Raw genomic sequence first — 19,694 nt, 5'->3', positions numbered from 1 at the left:
CGGTACAGACACATGTGAAATAGCAGCCCCTAAAGCCTGAAAGAATGAACTAATGGCCAAGGTTAAAGGCTCCCCCAGCTCATCGTAGGTGAGTTTCCGAGGCGGACGTCTCTCCCTAGTAGAACGCCGGACACTTGCGTTCTCGGACTCTTGACTCTCAGATACTACATTGTCAGTGTCTGCAACTACAGGGTCTGTGGTGATGAGATCTGTGTTCTCTTCATCAGGTGAGATTTGTGTCACATCAGGTTCAGGAATATCAATGACAATATGGTCCGGAGTCCTACAGTGTGAAGTAGGATGTGTAACTGAACCACTATTCTCAGAGCTAACATAAGGAGTTCCTGGTTGAAGCTCGTGAGTAGGTCTTTCAGGTAAGTGTGCGGAACTTTGGGGCACAAAAGAAGGGGTGTCTGGGTTTAATACCCTGGAAACTGGCTGAGGCTCATTGAAGCCTCCTTCCCTCTGCAGGAAAGGACCCTTCGTGATGATTTCTGGCATCCATGTATTAGGATACAGTTCATCTTCATCACTGTACGACTCGTCCTCCTGACAATCAGTGTCCCCTTGCACGCCTTTTGTTGTTTTGCCCCTCAGTCTCATTTTCCTCGATGCGTCAGTGGAAGAACTTTGCTCTCTGATCTCAGTTACAGGTAGGAACCCGCACGGCAAAAGAAGGTCTCTATGCAACGTACGGTGTGGCCCCTCCCCTGTCTCAGGTTTGACTACATAAACAGGACTGTCGCTAATCCGTCTGACAACAACATGGATTTTCTGTTCCCACCGATCTGCCAGTTTGTGTTTCCCCCTGATATTCACGTTTCTCACTAAGACCCTATCCCCTTCTAAGAGTTCAGCTGCCCTGACCTCCCTGTCAAACCTAGCCTTGTTCTTCTCTCCCATCTTCTTGGCATTTTTAGCAGCTAATGAGTAGCTCTCCTGTAGGCGTTGACGAAGGCCCTTGACATACTCTGAGTGGGTCTTGTGACTTGCCATATCAGGTTGGATTCCCAGGACAAGATCAATCGGCAGTCTGGGCTGCCTACCAAACATTAGTTCGTAAGGCGAATAGCCTGTTGTACTGTTTCTCGTGCAATTGTATGCGTGGACCAGAGGTTTGACAAAATCTCTCCAATGATATTTGTCTCTTTCTTCCAGGGTCCCTAGCATACCAAGGAGGGTCCGGTTAAATCGTTCCACTGGGTTTCCCCGGGGATGGTACGGGGTGGTACGAACTTTGTCTGCTCCAATCAGTGTGCAGAGTTCTCTGATCGTCTTAGACTCAAAGTCCCTGCCCTGGTCGCTGAGCAGACGACTGGGGAACCCGTAGTGAACAATAAAGTTCTCCCATAAAGCCTTCGCAACAGTTCTGGCTTTCTGATCCCTAGTCGGCACCGCCACAGCAAATTTTGTAAAGTGGTCGGTGATGACTAAAATGTTTCTCGTGTCTCTATCATCCGGCTCAAGGGATAGATAATCCATACAAAGAAGTTCAAGTGGATAAGTAGCAGAAATGTTTTCCAAAGGCGCGGCCCTCTGAGGCACAGCCTTCCGCCTGAAACAGCGTTCGCACTTTTTGCACTTCTCCTCGATGTCTCTGGCCATTCTCGGCCAGTAGAACCTGGCACGAGCAAGCTGAAGTGCACGCTCAGAACCGAGATGGCCAACATCATCATGCACTCCTTGCAGTGCCCTCTCTCTGAACTGTTCGGGTAAGACCAACTGATACACCAGTTCGCCTCGCTCAGACCACTTCCTGTACAGGACACCATCCCTGAGTTCAAGTTTTTTCCACTCCCTAAAAAGAAGTTTGACATCGGGATGTTCAAGGTTTGTCTCTCTGAAACTGGGTTTTACAGCTCTCCTCACAAAGGTGATGACACGTGAGAGAGACGGATCATTATTTTGAGCATTACACCAGTCAGAGTTAGCCATGGATGGTAAAGTGTCCTCATCGAAAACATCAGGCACTACAGAAGGGTCGACAACAAGAGACTCCGCAATGACAGGCTGCTCTGAATGAGGGTGACGTTCATCTTTAACCATCACAAGATGACGTTGACATAATGCAGAGAACACCTCATGATCCATGTCATCTCCTGCTTCCATGAACCGTTTTTTCATGTCCTCTATTCTCTCTCTTTCTTTAGTGAAAGCTTCATCCTCAAGAGGCGGACCTTGAGGCCGCCGGGATAACCCATCTGCATCGCGGTTGGCCTGCCCTGCTCTGTACTTGATGGTAAACTGGTAAGTAGAAAGAGCGGCTAACCAGCGATGACCAGCAGCATCTAACTTCGCAGATGTCAAGACGTATGTGAGGGGGTTGTTGTCGGTAAGCACAGTGAAACTTGACCCATAAAGGAAATCACTGAACTTTTCACAAACGGCCCACTTTAAGGCCAAGAATTCGAGTTTGTGCGTAGGGTAGTTTCTCTCGCTCTTGGAAAGACCTCGACTGGCATACGCGACAACTCTGAGCTTCCCCTCCTGCTCTTGATAGAGCGCTGCCCCCAATCCATCGCGACAAGCGTCAGTATGTACAACATATGGTAGTTGTGGATTCGCAAAAGCAAGGATGGGCGCAGACGTCAGTTTCTTGATCAGGGTTCTGAATGCACTCTCACACTCCGAAGTCCACTCCTCACCGAGCGGTGCATTAGGGCTCACAAGAGTCGTGAAGCGTTCCCTCTTGTACACTTTGCCCCTTTTCTTTGGTGGATAGTAGCCTGCTGTCAGGCTATTAAGAGGTTTGGCTATCTGGGAATATCCTTCGACAAACCGCCGATAATACCCAGCGAAGCCTAAGAAACATTTAAGCTCTTTCCTATTTGAAGGACGAGGCCAGTCTCTCAAGGCGGATATCTTGTCAGGGTCAGTATGAACTCCTCGTGCATCCACGACATGACCAAGATACTTTACTGACGTCTTAAAGAAGTGACATTTCTCCGGAGAAAGCTTTAGACCGAAATCTTTAAGACGGTTCAGCACCTTCATGAGTCGTGCTTCATGTTCTTCCAATGTGTCTGAAAAGACAATCAAGTCGTCCAGAAACACCAATACCTCATTGAGATGCAAGTCACCGACACACCTTTCCATAAGGCGCTGAAAAGTGCTTGGTGCGTTCGTGACACCCTGAGGCATGCGATTGAATTCAAAGAAGCCGAGGGGACACGTGAAAGCGGTTTTAGGCTTGTCTTCTTCGGCCATCTCAACCTGGTAATAACCAGATTTAAGGTCCATGACGGAGAACCATTTAGCACCGCTAAGGGCAGCAAAGGTCTCCTCAATGTTCGGAAGAGCGTATGCATCTCTGATGGTTCGAGCATTTAGCTTCCTGTAGTCGATGCATAACCTGATAGAACCATTCTTTTTCCGGACCAAGACCACTGGGGATGCAAAAGGGCTCTGTGACTCTTTAATGATTCCTGCATCAAGCAGTTCTTTAAGATGCTCCTTGACTGCCTCCCTGTCACTGGGATGAATAGGCCTTGGCCTCTCCTTAAAAGGAGTCTCGTCATGTAGCCTGATGTGATGTTTCACTGCAGTGGTGTGACCATATGACAGGTCATCCACAGCAAAGACTTCTGGAATAGATCTAAGCTTGGTGATGATACGATCTTTCCATTGTTCAGATATTGGTGAATCATCAAGATTGAACTCGAGGTTGTCACTGTCAGGCTTATTGTGATGAGAGTCACCTTTCACTGGTCCAAGTGATGTGACCTGCTGAGCTGCACATATTTGAGCAATGATGCATTTTGGCTGCAGCGTAACATCATGGTCACTAAGATTGCGCAGGACGACCGGGACCTTGCAGCTAGACTTAAATGGAATGTCCATCAGAGCAGCCTCAAGGAACACGCCACCTGGCAACCTGTGATGTTCATTGGGTTCAAGCACAAATGTGGTCTGACTGTTCCTTTTCAACCTGACATCACCTGTGATGCAGCACTTTTGTTTTGCAGGGATGGTGATGGGGTTTCCACCATGTAACCTGACAGGATGAGCATGGTTGTTGAGGTCATGGATCTGGGCAATATGCTGGAAGATCACTGCAAAATCTCTAGAGAAGAGTCTGCAAACAACCTCTGGACCATCCTGTTCAAGTACTTGTTCATAAAGTCGTAATAACACATTGGTACCAATCAACAGGGGGGTCCTGCTGTTGAACTGACACTCTGGCACCACAAGTGCTAACACGACTAGCTCCTCTTTCCTGCCAGGAACAGACAGCGGGAAAGTGACATGCGCTTCTATGTAACCAAGATAGGGGACCTGCTGTCCACCTGCTCCTTCGATTTCAAGAAGGGCATGAATTGGATGTATAGGTAAGTGAGACAGATGGTTCTTATGGAAACACTCGGACACTGTTGTAACTTGTGAGCCGGTGTCCATTATGGACTCACACTGTACACCCTCAAGAAAGACAGAAGCCGCACAACGAGGACCTACAAGCCCTGCAGGTATAGATCGCTCTGTGCAACGGTAGGTTTCAGTCATTGTGTGGGTTATGACTTTCTTCTGTGTTCCAGCACCATCAACTGATCTGTTGGGACAGGGGTTATCATCAACTGCAGCTCCTGGACGTCCCACAACAGGAGCTGCTACTAGTTTAAAGTGAATGGGGAAGCAGCCTGCTGAGCTAAAAACTTATCCTGCCTCTCCCGGAGTTCTGCATTTTTCTTGCGAACCAGTGCGGGGTTGGGTTCATTGGAGCAGTGAGCAGCAATGTGGTTGTCTTCCCCACACTTAAAACAAAACCACGGCCTCGGCATTCCAGGCACCTTAAGGCCCCTCTTCATGTTACTACTACTGATTGCAAAGCAGTCGGTCTTTTCAGTACTCTCTCTCTGATTTTGTGCTAGTTTTTCAACTTGCTTTGTCAGTTCAGCTATCTTGTTCTCAATATCAGAGGTTTCATCTCGCTTTGCTTTTACCACTAGGGGAGGATTACTATCATGAGTGAGGCTCGGTGGCTTTTTGTTTAGCTTTTCCAACTGTTTAGTTAGCTCATTTACTTTCTTTTCAAGCTTTGATGTCTCATTCGGCTTTGAGTTAGGCAGTGGGACAGGCTCACAGTCATAAGAGGGCATATCAAAAACATGGTGGGCATACATGTTAGCTTTCGAAGCACCTAAATGCTTTTTCATCCTATCTAGCTTTGTGGAACGGCGGTCTTCCTCAGTCCTCAGCATGAGGAGGAATTCAGGAAATGTTGGTGGATTTCCCTTTTTGCACTCTAACTGTAAGCCGATGATGATGCTCTGATCCCAACAGCCCCTACAAAACTGTCTGAGCAAATGATCATTGGAATTTCCAGCTGAGGCTCCCCCTCTAGAAATTGCTCTTGTGAGGAGGCTATGGAGCCTGTTCAAGTATGTTGATGGCTTCTCTCCACTATCTTGGTTAGAGCCGAGAAATGCCGCAAACAACTCCTCTCCATCCTCCACAACACCAAAAGCAGAATCAAGTTGAGTGATGTAGACACTTGGTGGTGAAGAGATGCCAAGAGGCTTCACAACATCAGCTGCTGGACTCAGCAAGCTCTCAAGAATCCTTCTCACCTTGTGAGCATCATTCAAGGAAGGATCGTTAAGGAGAAGATCAACTTGGGTGTGCCATGTTTCGTAGTCCACCTCACCGTTTGGCCTTGGCATCCGCCCAGAGAAGGTGCGCAACCTTATTTGTGGGGATGGTGAAGTGGTGGACTCACTTCGGATGACATGCTCCACAATCACTCTCTGGATCTGGGGGGGGTTAAAAACATCCTCACTGATGTGGACTGGGCTCGTTGGTAAACTAGCAGATGCACTATAAACATGTGTGGGCTCTGCAGGCTCATTTTGATCATTATTAGGTGTGTTAGCATTTTGAGCTGCATAGGGCTGTGTAGCATTACTGTGTACGTCATGTGATGTGCCCTGGTTCCCATGCAGTTCCTCCTGAAGCACATTCAAGAAACCTTTCCTGCCACTGCCTGCGACAGACTTTAGTTCGTCCAGGTATCTGCAAGCTATCTCCCTCCCCACCACTTCCTGACAAACATCTCTAATGGTCCTCGCAAACCACATCACAGCTGGGTCCTTTGGACTTGGTACGGTACCCAAAGTAATGGGGTCGATTCTAGAGATAGACCTGTCAGATGCATACTGGACCAGGGCTCTACCCTCTGGTTGTCCTGATTCGTCAGGGATCCTCACTAATTTAGAAATATCTCCATTAACTTTGAACACAGCAGTTATTTCCTCATCTGTGTATTCTGGTCCTATACCTGTTACATACAGGGAGTTTTGACCATTAACCTCAAAACGATTGCAAATATCCATACCTGACTCAGTGGAACAAATCTCAAAAATCTCAAACGTGCGTAGTGTGGGGTGGAAGATCAGAAAGCTACTATTAACCAATCTCCTGGCTGGCCCGCCACTTTTTATGTAACCTGGACGTGTGTCCCTCTATCTATAAAGAGATGATCTATACTGCTCGCCCAAGTGCAATGTCTACAATATCCGAATCTAGGTTTGGGAAGGAGATTGGCGGTAGCAACTCTGTAAGAGCAATGAGACTTCCAACCCACATAACACGCACGACCACAGGTTTATGAAACAAAGTTTGCTTTATATATTTCCTTTTGGATCAGTTCCCTTTGCTCATCCTCAATGTAGGGATATCTTCAAATGCAGTAACCATCTCAAATGCATCACAAAAATAATTGAAACAATCAAAATAGATGTAAGACAAGAAACACAATATTTCAACACCCCAAAGAAAAGGAAAAAGAAAAGAAAATAGCACGTGAGTGTCCAGTTCCTTATGGTGTCAGTTTATTCAGTTACCCACTGTCCTGGGTTAAGAACTGAAAACGACCTGAATCTCAGGCGGAGAAAAAGTAGCAAAAGAAAATGATAAGGTATCTCTCAGGTGGGCTTCCTTTTGTTTTTTTTCCTACCGCCCTCCTGGTACGGCAGGCATCAACGTGTAGCGTCCTGACACAGAGAAGGCCTCCACAGCAGCAACAGTGTCTTAGACCCACGATACCAGCTCCTCACTTGGCACCCATGGAACTGTACCTCAAAAAAAAACCAGTCTGCACACAAATATGCAGAATGTTAGATGTCCACATTCCTTAAATGTCCTTGTTCCTAATGTCCTTGGTTCTTTTGAAATATTAAAATAAATTTGCATCTTGTGACACATTAAAAGTAAACACACCGGTATTACTGTGCATCACCCGCAGTTACAGTAACAGCACAGCTATTGCACGTGAACTGCGCATAACCACTTAGCTGGCCGCGGCTGAACTAGCAGGCCCAAGAAAGTAAAACACTAGACACTCATAATAACCAAAACTGTCACAACATTGCAATACTATGAAAACACATCTTAAACATCATTAAACACATTTACTACTATTCTGACTGGTTAGTTATTTTTTCCAGTGCATTGAACTGCAATAGCGGTGCTAAGTGAGCTAGGCTAACTCACCAGAATAGTTCAAAAAAGTTCGAAGAAATACTCCGGCTCCTTTCAGGTAGGTACCCGTCTGTGGTTCACCGCTAACGACAGCTCTCTCACAAATGTTAATTAAACCTCTTTCCTCTCTTTCAACTGGAAAAAACCGTGCTCCGCGGCAGCATGGAGTTTTTCCTTGCCGTCCTTTTTCCTCTACACCACACCTTCACGTGCACGGAGCCGCAGATGGTGCCTTCAGGGCAAGCCCGGAAATTAAACTATCAGACAAGGACTACGATGCATTCAAAGAACCCTGTACTTCTGATTGCTGTAAATCTTACCAGGGTTACAATCACATCATGTTTCCTTTTTATTTTTTAAAATCTTGCTTCCATGTTCTGTGTGCTCAGTTTACACTTCTCCTGTGGTGTTATTATGGTCTATTGTGTCAGCTGTTTTCTCATGTGTTTTCACTTCCCCTAAACTTCCCTATGTGTATTTTAGTCTGTGTGTGTTCTTTCAGTCTTCGTCAGATCGTCTGTGTTACCACCCATCTCGTCTTGTCAAGTTTTTTTCATGATTTTTTTGTTCTGGGCATGTTCACGTTTCTAGTTCATGTTTATTGATGTCGTAGTTCCTCTCATGCCCCAGTGCAAAATCATGTTCATAGTTGTTGATAGTCTGTTCTAGTGTTCCCAGTTTAGGATTTAGTTTAGTTTTCACTAGGGATGGGTATCGAAACCCGGTTCTTGTTGAGAACCGGTTCTCACTGTTTCAGTTCCTTGGAATTGTTTGCCATTTTTATCGATTCCAGTCGCCCTGAATGACGTCACCACGTTGCAGAGCGTCATTTACCTGGCAGGAAACATGGCGGCTCAAACGCTCAAAAGTTTGGTTATGCTTTACGAGAACGGATGACAACAGGGCAACTTGCAATACTTGCAAAGTAGATACTTCATTTAAGGGAGGAAACACTACGAATATGCAAAAGCATTTGCTCACGAAACACACGATAACCTTAAATGAATGTCGTGTTTTTAATTCCACTCCGGACTCGTGAATCTCAACCCAACAGCAGCGGTAACGTTTGCACGTCCTCTCCCGTTAATGCAGCAGGTAAATAATACTAACAGTGCATATTATGTTAGCGCGATCTGCCTTATTACAAAACCTGCCATTACTGTGCATTTAGGTGACCATGATGAGAGAGACAGAGTCTGGCTGGCTCAGATGCTAGCAGTTGTCGCTGCAGTCTACCGTTAGCGTTTCCTTTCAGGCAAGGATAGACGAATGTCACCGAGCAGTGACTAAGTTTGTGGTCAAAGGCTTGCACCCATTTGCCACAGCAGATGCCCCGATTTTCAGTAAGTGAATGTGTTTAATTGTAGGCAGGGACATTACTGGATATTCTTGTGTAATTGCTACTGAATAATTTATGTTACCCTTTGTTATTGCTACAGAAGAATATTTATTTTATTGCTTTACATTTACAGTTTTTTTTCCTGGGGACCCTGTGACACCCCATTGAAGAGCCGTAGGCTGGATCTCTTAAGATCTTACTGTTGGGTTTGTAAGGCCATGTTACTCCTAAATTTCTATCTTGTTCAAAGAGAAGATATAAAGCAAAGTTCTAAGCTAATCGACCTTAGTGTTCTCCTTTTTTTTAAAAAAAAGAATCGATAAAGAATCAAATCGTTAAACAGAATCGAAAATGGAATCGGGATTGTGAAAATCTTATCAATACCCATCCCTAGTTTTCGCTACGGCTCATGTTGCCTTGTTTTGTTTCTTGTAATCAGCTGTAATAAAGGCTTGTTTTCACTTTAACACTCAAGTCAAGTTCTTTGTCCCTTTGTGTCTGCTCTTTGGTCTGTTAAACTAAAACAAGAAGCATAGACCTGTCCTTTTGCTCTAAGCATCAACATCAACATTTGTATTTGTTGTACTTTGTTTATCTAGATTCTAAATGATGTAGATGCTTGGTTCTAACTTACAACAATTTATAAAATTGATGTAACTAAAAATAAGACCACAAGGAACTAGTAGCAAGGCACGTTTGAAGTGTTGGATTTTGCATACATTTCAAAATAGAGCCAGACTTGACAGCGGTTCATGTAGTTTTCCACACACAGGCATGGCTACTTATTGTTTTTCTTTTTCTCTTTAATGTACTTGAAGGTCTGTCACATGAGTTGTTTAAATACATCCTGTTTCAAAGGCTAACATCAGCAGATTATAATAAATTTGTCAGTAAAATCCAGTAATGTAATGGTGAATTTTTGAAGTAAACATAATCATTAAAATAAATTACATACATTAAAAAGTTATTTGTTCTTGTTGCAGGGGTTACAGCATAACTACAGTCAGCAAAGTCTCAGTAACAGAATAAAAATCTATGTCTCCATGATTCCCAATATAAAAACCTGTACTTTTGAGACACATGTCACTGGTACATGTGCTATAATGCAGTAAAACAAACAAGCCATACATTTCAGGAAAGTATTTGATTTCAAAAAAAAAATAGCGCATTATTCTATGCAGTTGAGATTTATGAAGGGGTTATGTTTAAATTAAACAAATGTATCTTTATGGCTCCGCCTATTTGTATCCATATGGTCATCAATCCAGTCCTTTTTAGTCACTTCAAGCGAGTTTACAGGACTGTGATGTTAAATTTCTTAGAATTACTGCTGTCCTCTTGGCTAAATTTCTCTTAAAAAACACATTTTTGATGTCAATGACACTTTTTGCCCAGATATAAACTGATTGCAGGGGCTGATAGGAGCTTCTAAGTAGGGTAGGTAGGGTAGGGTAGGGTAGGTAGGGCTGGGTATCGTCACTGATTTAAAAAATAGATTCAATTCTGGTTCACAAGGTCCCAAATCGATTCGATCCACGATTCGATTCGAATCGGGGAAATATTGCCTCAGACAGAAATATTATAACTCTGATCACTTATCAGTACATGTCGATATTTTTATATCTATAAAAAGAAAACTGACACTTGTGAGACTTTATCAAAGGTGTAAGCATCACAGCAGATTCCTTTGTGTCAAAGTAACTGAGGATAAAACACAGAAAAACGTGAAGGCAGTTTTCCTGGTCTGGGATTTTATAGCAGATGACCTTATGTCAGAGATTTACAGTTAACAAACAGTCAGGTGAATAAACAACAATGAGACACTTGTGTAGGTTAACGTGCTGCACGGGTGAAAAGCTCAGAGCAAATCACACCGAACTGCAGTATTCGTTTATTTTTATAGGTTACATCGTCAATATGCAAATATAATCACATTTCCTGTTACGCAGGTCCTGATGCTGTCGGTGTGCAAGCTGTGTGTGTAAGCTGTGTGTGTGTGTGTGTCACAAAGTATGTGTGTTGCAGGTCAATTTCTAAGAATAATATAATGCAAGTCAACTTCTGCGGATATGTATTTCTGTGCTGGTCTCTTGTCAGTGTCACAGGGTCAGCTTCCTGTTTTAACAGAAAACTGTGTCTGGTGAAATATGTATAACATAACTTTTGAAGCATAAGCAAATAAAACAATAAAAACTCCCTAACATTCCTCCCTGTTTTTACCGTATTTCACCACTTCAACCCTACTTTATTATCAGCTAACAATCACTTGCTTATAACATTTTCAATTGTAGCATCATTCAGTATGTGTGAGTGTGTGTGTTCCTATACTAAATCTTCTTCGTCCGGTTCACCTTCTTGTGGCAGTCCAACATAGGTGATTACTGTGGCCTGTACCATTTTTGTCAATCATCGATCTGATACAGGGTAGAATGCAAGTTGAGAACATGCAAAGCAATAAAAGAAAAACTCCTATCAAGACAAGTCCTTTGATCATGAGGGTCTTCCAGCTGCCGCTCAGCAGCCAGGTCAGCCAGTCCTCTGTGTTCATGACATAGTCTTGTTGCTGTGCATTACTCAGTTGTCGTAACTTCTCCAGGGCGGTGGTCATGGTCAAAGAATGCACGTTATCTGGAATATAGGTGCAGCAAGTGGTGTTGAATAAGACACAGAGGCCCCCTCTCTCAGCGAGAATCATGTCCAGGGCGACTCTGTGTTGCATGACCAACATTCTGATCGCGTCGATTTCCTCATTCTGAGCCTTGTTTATCCATGTTGAGCTGTTCAGGAAAAGTCCAAATCGGTAGTCAAGAGTCTCGATTCTTAGCATGTTTTTTCCATTCCCGATCCATGGGAAAAGTGAGTGCAGGACTTTCTGTCCGGTGGTCCACAACTTGAACTCCGCTGGCACATCACTGCCCCAGATTGGATCATGAGGTTGCACGTCATCAGTGCTCCTCTTGCGTCTTGGTTGGTCCTGATGGAATATTCTGAATGTGTGGTCTGACACTAAAATTGGGGCGCAGAGTCCGGTGCTGTTGGGTGGGATGGTGAAGTATGTCTTTGAGCCACATGCCCAAGCTGTACCCTGCACCCAATATGTGCCATTCAGGAAGTTTGTCTGTGCCTTTCTGTCCTGCGGCATGCGGAAAGTCTGGGAGCAGTTCTTGTTCATCCCCAGCTTTCTTTTGCCGTATGCGAAGGTGAAACACATTGGATGTTGTATTCCTGGTTCCCTCCTGACGTTGAAAGATTTTCCCTTGTCTTTTTAACTCAAACTTGAAGAAGAAGATGTCTTCGGGGGAACATGTTCCGCTGGTGGCTTTGTAGAATATACATAGGGCTTCGGAAAGGCTGGGTGATTTTCCATATAGGGTGGCTTGCATTGCTGTTGTTGGGAGGTGTGAACAGACGTAGCAGCCAGTGTGGTTGTCTTCTGTATGTACTCGGTTGTAGACGTACCGGTACCAGGCATTGTTCAGCCAGGGGTGGTTCTGCACTATATCCATATCCTTTAGGTGTAAGTTGTTATATGACCATTTCTTCTGCAGGTGGTGCTGTGGGTCCTCGTCTTTCCAGGTGAGTATCAGTAGGCTCTCTAGGAGCGCAATGCCAGTCATTATGAGGACAAGGTTCTTCAAATGTGGAATAATCACCTGGCTTCGCTGTTGCCAGTCTGTCGGGCGTCTCTTTTCAAGCCCCAGCGCCGTGGGCCTGTAAGACGTCGGCCAGGACCCGAATTTTAGCGTCCCTGGACTTTCAACCCTTCCTGGAGGGCGCTCTGCAGAGACTTCGACGCAGGCTTGTCACGGCGTCGGGACTTGAGAAAGGATACCACTGTGAGATGGAGCATAATATTATCATTAATACCAGTCCATTAACGGCTTCGAAGGACCAATTAAATGTCAGAGATTTACAGTTAACAAACAGTCAGGTGAATAAACAACAATGAGACACTTGTGTAGGTTAACGTGCTGCACGGGTGAAAAGCTCAGAGCAAATCACACCGAACTGCAGTATTCATCATCATCATCATCATCAACTTTATTTATAAAGCACTTTAAAACAACCACAGCTGACACAAAGTGCTGTACATTGGAACTGTAAAATAAAATTACATGAGATATAAATAAAAAACAAATAAAAGAAGAGTGAAATCATTAATTAAATAACTACTGCATTAAAAAAGAAACTAAGTCTCACTGAGGTTAAAAGCCAAGGAATAAAAGTGGGTTTTAAGACGTGATTTAAAAGTGGACAGTGAAGGGGCCTCTCTAACATGCATGGGCAAATTATTCCATAATTTTGGAGCCACAATAGAGAAGGCCCTGTCCCCTCTGAGCTTCCTCCTGGATCTCGGTACCTCCAGGAGCAGCTGGTCAGCTGACCTGAGAGACCGACAGGGTATGTGGGGATGAAGAAGCTCAGAGAGGTAAGGCGGGGCAAGACTGTGTAGACATTTAAAAACAAACATAAGAATTTTAAAATTAACTCTAAAAGACACAGGCAGCCAGTGCAGAGAGGCCAGCACGGGGGTTATATGCTCTCTTTTTCGAGTTCCTGTTAGGAGTCGTGCAGCCGCATTTTGAACCAGCTGCAGACGTGAGAGCAATAACTGACTGACCCCCACAAAGTGAGTTACAGTAGTCCAGGCGGGAAGAAATAAAAGCATGGATCACTGTTTCAAGGTGCTGCCTCGAAAGAAAAGATTTTAGTCTTGCCAGTCGCCTTAAATGATAAAAACTGGACTTCACCACTGCTCTGATTTGGTTGTCCAATTTAAAATCACTGTCCAACTTAAAACCAAGGTCAGTAACAACAGATTTAAAATAGACTTCCAGGGATCCTAAAACAACAGAGGAGGACTCACAGGGACCACTGGGTCCAAACACCAACACTTCTGTTTTCTTTTTATTAAAATTTAAAAAGTTTCGAGCCAACCAAGCTTTAATGTCATCTAGACATGTCAAGAGAGGTTTTATGGAGATGGCATCCTTGCGTTTTAGTGTCAAATAAATTTGGCAGTCATCGGCATAACAGTGAAATGAGATCCCATGCCTTCTAAGGATAGAACCCAGAGGCAGTAGATACAGAGAAAAGAGCAGTGGCCCTAAAATTGAGCCCTGTGGGACACCACATGACAGAGGAGCAGAAGACGATTCGTAACCGAGAAGGCTGACAGAGAAAGTTCTATCTGACAAATAAGACCTAAACCAATTGAGTGCAGTGCCACCAATACCCACTACATCATGTAATCGAGAAATTAAAATATTGTGGTCTACTGTGTCAAAGGCAGCAGTTAGGTCAAGCAAGACAAGAACAACATGGTTACCAGAATCACATGCCAGAAGGATGTCATTAAAAACCCTTAGTAATGCAGATTCTGTGCTGTGAAGGGTTTTAAAACCTGACTGAAAAACCTCAAAGATTCCATTTTCATCTAGAAAATCTTTCAGTTGACTAAAAACAATTTTCTCTAAAACCTTGGAGACTAAAGGCAGCTTGGAAATAGGCCTATAGTTCGCTAAAACTGTGTGATCAAGGCCAGGTTTCTTAAGCAGTGGCTGTACTACTGCATGTTTGAAATTTGCAGGAACCACACCAGAAGACAGACTGCTGTTAATAATGTCAAGGACATACTGTTGTATACTAGGAAAAATTTCTTTAAACAATTGTGGAGGGACAGGATCCCGTGGGGAACCTGTGGGCTTAATATGGCGAACCACATCCTCTAAATAGGAGAGCGTCACAAGCTCAAACTGAGTGAAAACAGCAGCGCAAGGGACAGAGACAGAGGGGTCAGAGTCAGGAGCTGTGATAAGAGCCCTGATGGTGACAACCTTTTCAATAAAAAAGTTCAGAAAATCATTGCAAATCTCAGGAGAAACTTCCAAACAGACATTCAAAGGAGTATTAAGAACAGTGTCAATGGTCCTAAATAACACACGTGGGTTATGACAGTTGGAAGAAATAATATTTGCAAAATATTCCCTTTTTGCCTCTTTAACAGTGTTCTGGTAGCGATGCCAGCAGTCTTTGAGAATTTGAAATGATACATGCAGTTTATCCTTTTTCCACCTCCGTTCTGCTCGACGACATTCCCTCTTAACAGCACGACTGCTCTCATTAAACCAAGGCTCAGGTTTAGCCTTAAGCTGCCTGGTTTTTAAAGGAGCCACAGAGTCCATGATTTTTTGACAGCAAGAATTAAACCAGGAATGTAGGTCTTCTGTGTCAGAGGAAACAAAGTCAGAAGGCCCGCCGAGCTGATTAAAAGCAGCAGAAAACTGCGCAGCAGTGGCGGGGTTAATAACCCGACAGCACCGAGTAGCAGCGCCAGGTTTAACTGCGGTATATGTCAAACCAACGGTGAATAACACAGGCATATGATCTGAGAGTGCACAGTCACAAATCTCCAAGTCAGTGACAGGCAGACCATATGACAGAACAAGGTCCAGTGTGTGTCCGTGCTCATGTGTAGGGCCACGTACGGACTGTACCAGGCTAAAAGAGTCAATAAGGCTTAAAAAGTCCTTTACCAGTGGCTTATCAGGACAGCATACATGTATATTAAAATCTCCAACAATAAGAACACTATCATAGTTGGGCATAATCCCAGCTAAAAAAATCAGAAAAGTCGTTTATGAAGTTCTTATTGTATTTCGGGGGGCGATAGATGACAGCGCAGAAAATCGGGTTTGTACGACTCACCTCAAATGAGGTAAGTTCAAAGCTGGAGAACGAAGGCTGTAGAAAACACTGCTTACATTTAAAATCCTTTTTGTAAACAGTCACTGTGCCTCCACCTCTGCCTGACGTCCGTGGCGAGTTAAAATAGCAACAATCCACAGGTAAAAGTTCAGATAGAACACTGGACTCACAAACACTCAGCCACGTCTCAGTCACACACAGAAAATCCAGATCACGGGAACTGAAGAAGTCCCGAAGAATAAAAGTTTTGTTTAAAAGTGATCTGGCGTTCACCAGGCCAATCCTAGCGGGAGCTGGAGTTGGCGCTCGGGGTTCAGGGGGTCCAGAAACCCGCCGCAGCGATCTCAGATTCCGATAATGTTGACAGCGGAGGTTTAGCCTGGGAGGGCATGGGCAGCGAGGCCGAGGAGCATCATCATCAAAGCCGACCACAGGCACCAAACAGGTATCAACAGGATCCAGAAAACGCCGAGACGCAAACAGCCTTGGCAAGAATCCATGCACTGGTCGGAAAACAGCAGAATAATTCTTTAGGTAAACCTTTAGCTTCACCAGGCGACCGCTTCGTTTACCCCGGCGACGAGGACGCTTTCGCCGGGAAGGTAGCGTGGGAACCCGGTACAGGTAACCCGGGGTTTCCGATGCAAATGGGGGCAGGGGTTGCTGCCCACCAGCTCCAAAGGACACAATATTTTGGACCACAGGTTTGAGGTCCAATAGTGTCTGGCGATCATACCTCAGCAGAGACTTTGTTTCATGAATGACACAAATTAAAAATAACATAAACAGGAACAAACTTGGCAGTGACAGACGAGCAGCCACACACACCGGCGCCATCTTGCCAATGCTTTATTCGTTTATTTTTATAGGTTACATCGTCAATATGCAAATATAATCACATTTCCTGTTACGCAGGTCCTGATGCTGTCGGTGTGCAAGCTGTGTGTGTAAGCTGTGTGTGTCACAAAGTATGTGTGTTGCAGGTCAATTTCTAAGAATAATATAATGCAAGTCAACTTCTGCGGATATGTATTTCTGTGCTGGTCTCTTGTCAGTGTCACAGGGTCAGCTTCCTGTTTTAACAGAAAACTGTGTCTGGTGAAATATGTATAACATAACTTTTGAAGCATAAGCAAATAAAACAATAAAAACTCCCTAACACCTTAAAAATATTGTGCAGTCAAAAACAAAGTGAAGCAGAGCAAAGTTACAGAGGTTTGATTAGAGACACAGCTAAGCATTTTGAAATTTTTCATAATTTTAAAAAGTTTAAATTTTTTTTCAGTATTGAACAGCAGAAATGAGGCTTTCTTGTCGGAAGTAAAAAAACAAACAAACAGCAGCCGACACCGTAGACTGGTGGGTAATAACTAAGCGAATAATGCAAAAAACTTTTTAGATGGGAAACTATTCCTGAGAGAGAGAGAGAGTTCTACATGAAGTGTGATTTTATCGTGGTGGAAGCAAAACAGCAAAAGTCAGAGGAAATTCGTGACGATGTTTATGTGAAGCGAAATGTGAAGCGTAGTTTGGATTGTCTTTGGCTGCTGGTTCAGTCAATATTGTTTGGAGAGAGATAAAACCTGCAGCTTCAGAATCTAGCACAAAAAGGACATAAACACAAAGCGCCTGCTGACGCTTCAAAATCAGTGAGCTGTCGGCTTTCAGCCCCGACGCCGTGTCCGCGTATGTGCCGTCGGGTGAGAAACATCTCAATTCTCCAAAAGGTGGCAGAATTTCTACCCCCTGAAAGCTGAGAACTCAGGTTATCAGGTTTCAAGGGGAGTTAAAGTTGGTCAAGTTTTCTTACCTTTTCATCAGTCTGTTTATCCACTGGTTTTTGGTTTATAAGGAAACGGGTTGTATATTTGTGCTTTCTCATAAAAACAAATGCTTATTTAGTTCTGTGATGTTCAACTTTATTTTTTATTATGACACCGAGAAAACTACGGTGGCCCCTAGAGACAAAGCACGTACAAACTCCAAAACACTTACAAACTGCAAAACACGTACAAATTTCAAAGCACGTACGAGCTCCGAAGCACGTGCAAACTCCAAAACACATGCAAACTCCAAAGCACAAACAAACTCCAAAACACTTACAAACTGCAAAGCACGTACGAGCTCCGAAGCACGTGCAAACTCCAAAACACGTACAAACTCCAAAGCACAAACAAACTCCAAAACACTTACAAACTGCAAAACACGTACAAATTTCAAAGCACGTAGGAGCTCCGAAGCACGTGCAAACTCCAAAACACATGCAAACTCCAAAGCACAAACAAACTCCAAAACACTTACAAACTGCAAAGCACGTACGAGCTCCGAAGCACGTGCAAACTCCAAAACACATGCAAACTCCAAAGCACAAACAAACTCCAAAACACTTACAAACTGCAAAGCACGTACAAAACTCCAAAACACATGCAAACTCCAAAATAGGTACAAAATGCTATTTCTATAGGGGCCACCGTAGAAAACAGATCTTCACGTAGAAAGACCTGTTGATGGAGATGGCAAATAGAGGAGAGAATGAGGGAAGGAGGGGGTAAGGTAGTGATGTGCGATACCACTGATTTCCTTTCCGATCCGATACCAAGTAATATTCAGGGTGGTATCGACGATACTGATCTGATAACGATACTTTGTACAAAAACTTATTTTATTTATTGTATCTCAAATTATAGCGTCATAATGATTAAAGGACATCAGATTACTTGTTCTTATCACTTAATAATGCAGGATTCATCATATAGAAATAAAAAAAAAAACTGAAGTTGTGCGCTATTTGAACACCTTGCCTGCCTGCAGCAGGCAAAGGACTCCGTGAGAGACGTCTGTCTCGCCCTAGCAGCACCTGTCCCTCTCATCCTCTTCAGTTTGCCTCAACATACGCTTGTCATATTCTGTGATATGATTTACTCTGAGGTGTTTGACAAGGTTAGTGATGTTGCCACAACCATACATGCCAACCCTCCCAATTTTCCCGGGAGAATCCCGAATTTCAGTGTCCTTCCCGAAAATCTCCCGGAGCCACCATTCTCCCGATTTTCCACCCGGACAACAAAATTGAAAAACCATATCGCAGAATTCATAGCGCGACCCAGCCAATTCCAGTTTCCAACAATGGTGGCAGCTGCTTAGTTTTAATATTACTCTTATTTCTCTTTTCTGGGTCGCAAAAAAACTTTTAACATATTTTCAGGTGAGGATGTAGCTGTGTAAACTTCAAATATCTGAGCCGACCGACACATCATTTTCAAACCCCCGCGGTCTTTCGCTACTCGTGTTAAACATGATATATAAGTCACTTTGATAGCTTAAAAATGTTATTGTTTGGCTTTTTCAGTGTTTTATTTGTTCGTGGGTAAATCGGTTTGGCTGAGATTAAAGTTATTAGATTAGATTAAATTAAATGTAACTTTATTAATCCATCCGGTGGGTTCCTCCGGGGTTTTCACACAGCTGAATAAACGTCAAACAGAAAACTGATTAAACAGAAGTGTGAGACGGTCGAGAGTTTACGTCAGCGCCCCGTTATATTTTAGATAGCGAGGAGCAGACGGCAGCATTTCACTCCACCGAGGGAGCTCGTGACATGCTTTCTTTAGACCGCGAAGGCCGGGTCCTCAGGTGGAAGCAGCCTCTGAATTTGGACACCCCCACTGTTTCCAGGCCAGCCAATAATAGTGGTGACATTTAATGTATTTTATCTGATAAATAAACCCTGTAAAATTTATTTATCACCCCCCACCCTAACAGCCCTTTTGAATATCTCCCTAATTCTGAGGTCTCAAGGTTGGCAAGTATGGCTACAACGCCTCACTCTTGGAGCACTTTTTTGCCACATGTATCGCAAACCACGTCTTACCTGTTTGTGGAGGTAAAATACGTCCACACATGACTGCAATGACGCGCAGCCATTGTTGTGAGTGCACACGCCAGCGCCTGCTGATTGGTATCGGAGGAATCGATATTTCAGGATCGATCCGCACATCACTAGTGCAAGGAGGATATTAGTGGAGATGTGAAGGGGGTAGACGAAGGTCAAGGTCAAATTTATTTATATAGCACATTTCCAGACAGACGATGCTGCACAAAGTGCTTAACAATATAAAAACGCCATTAAAAAGAGACAATATAAAACAATGATGGGACAATAAAAGAATTAAAA

Source organism: Rhamphochromis sp. 'chilingali' (assembly GCF_963969265.1).
Source record: "Rhamphochromis sp. 'chilingali' genome assembly, chromosome: 20".
Lineage (NCBI taxonomy): Eukaryota > Metazoa > Chordata > Actinopteri > Cichliformes > Cichlidae > Rhamphochromis > Rhamphochromis sp. 'chilingali'.
Note: the sequence above shows the minus strand (reverse complement) of the source record.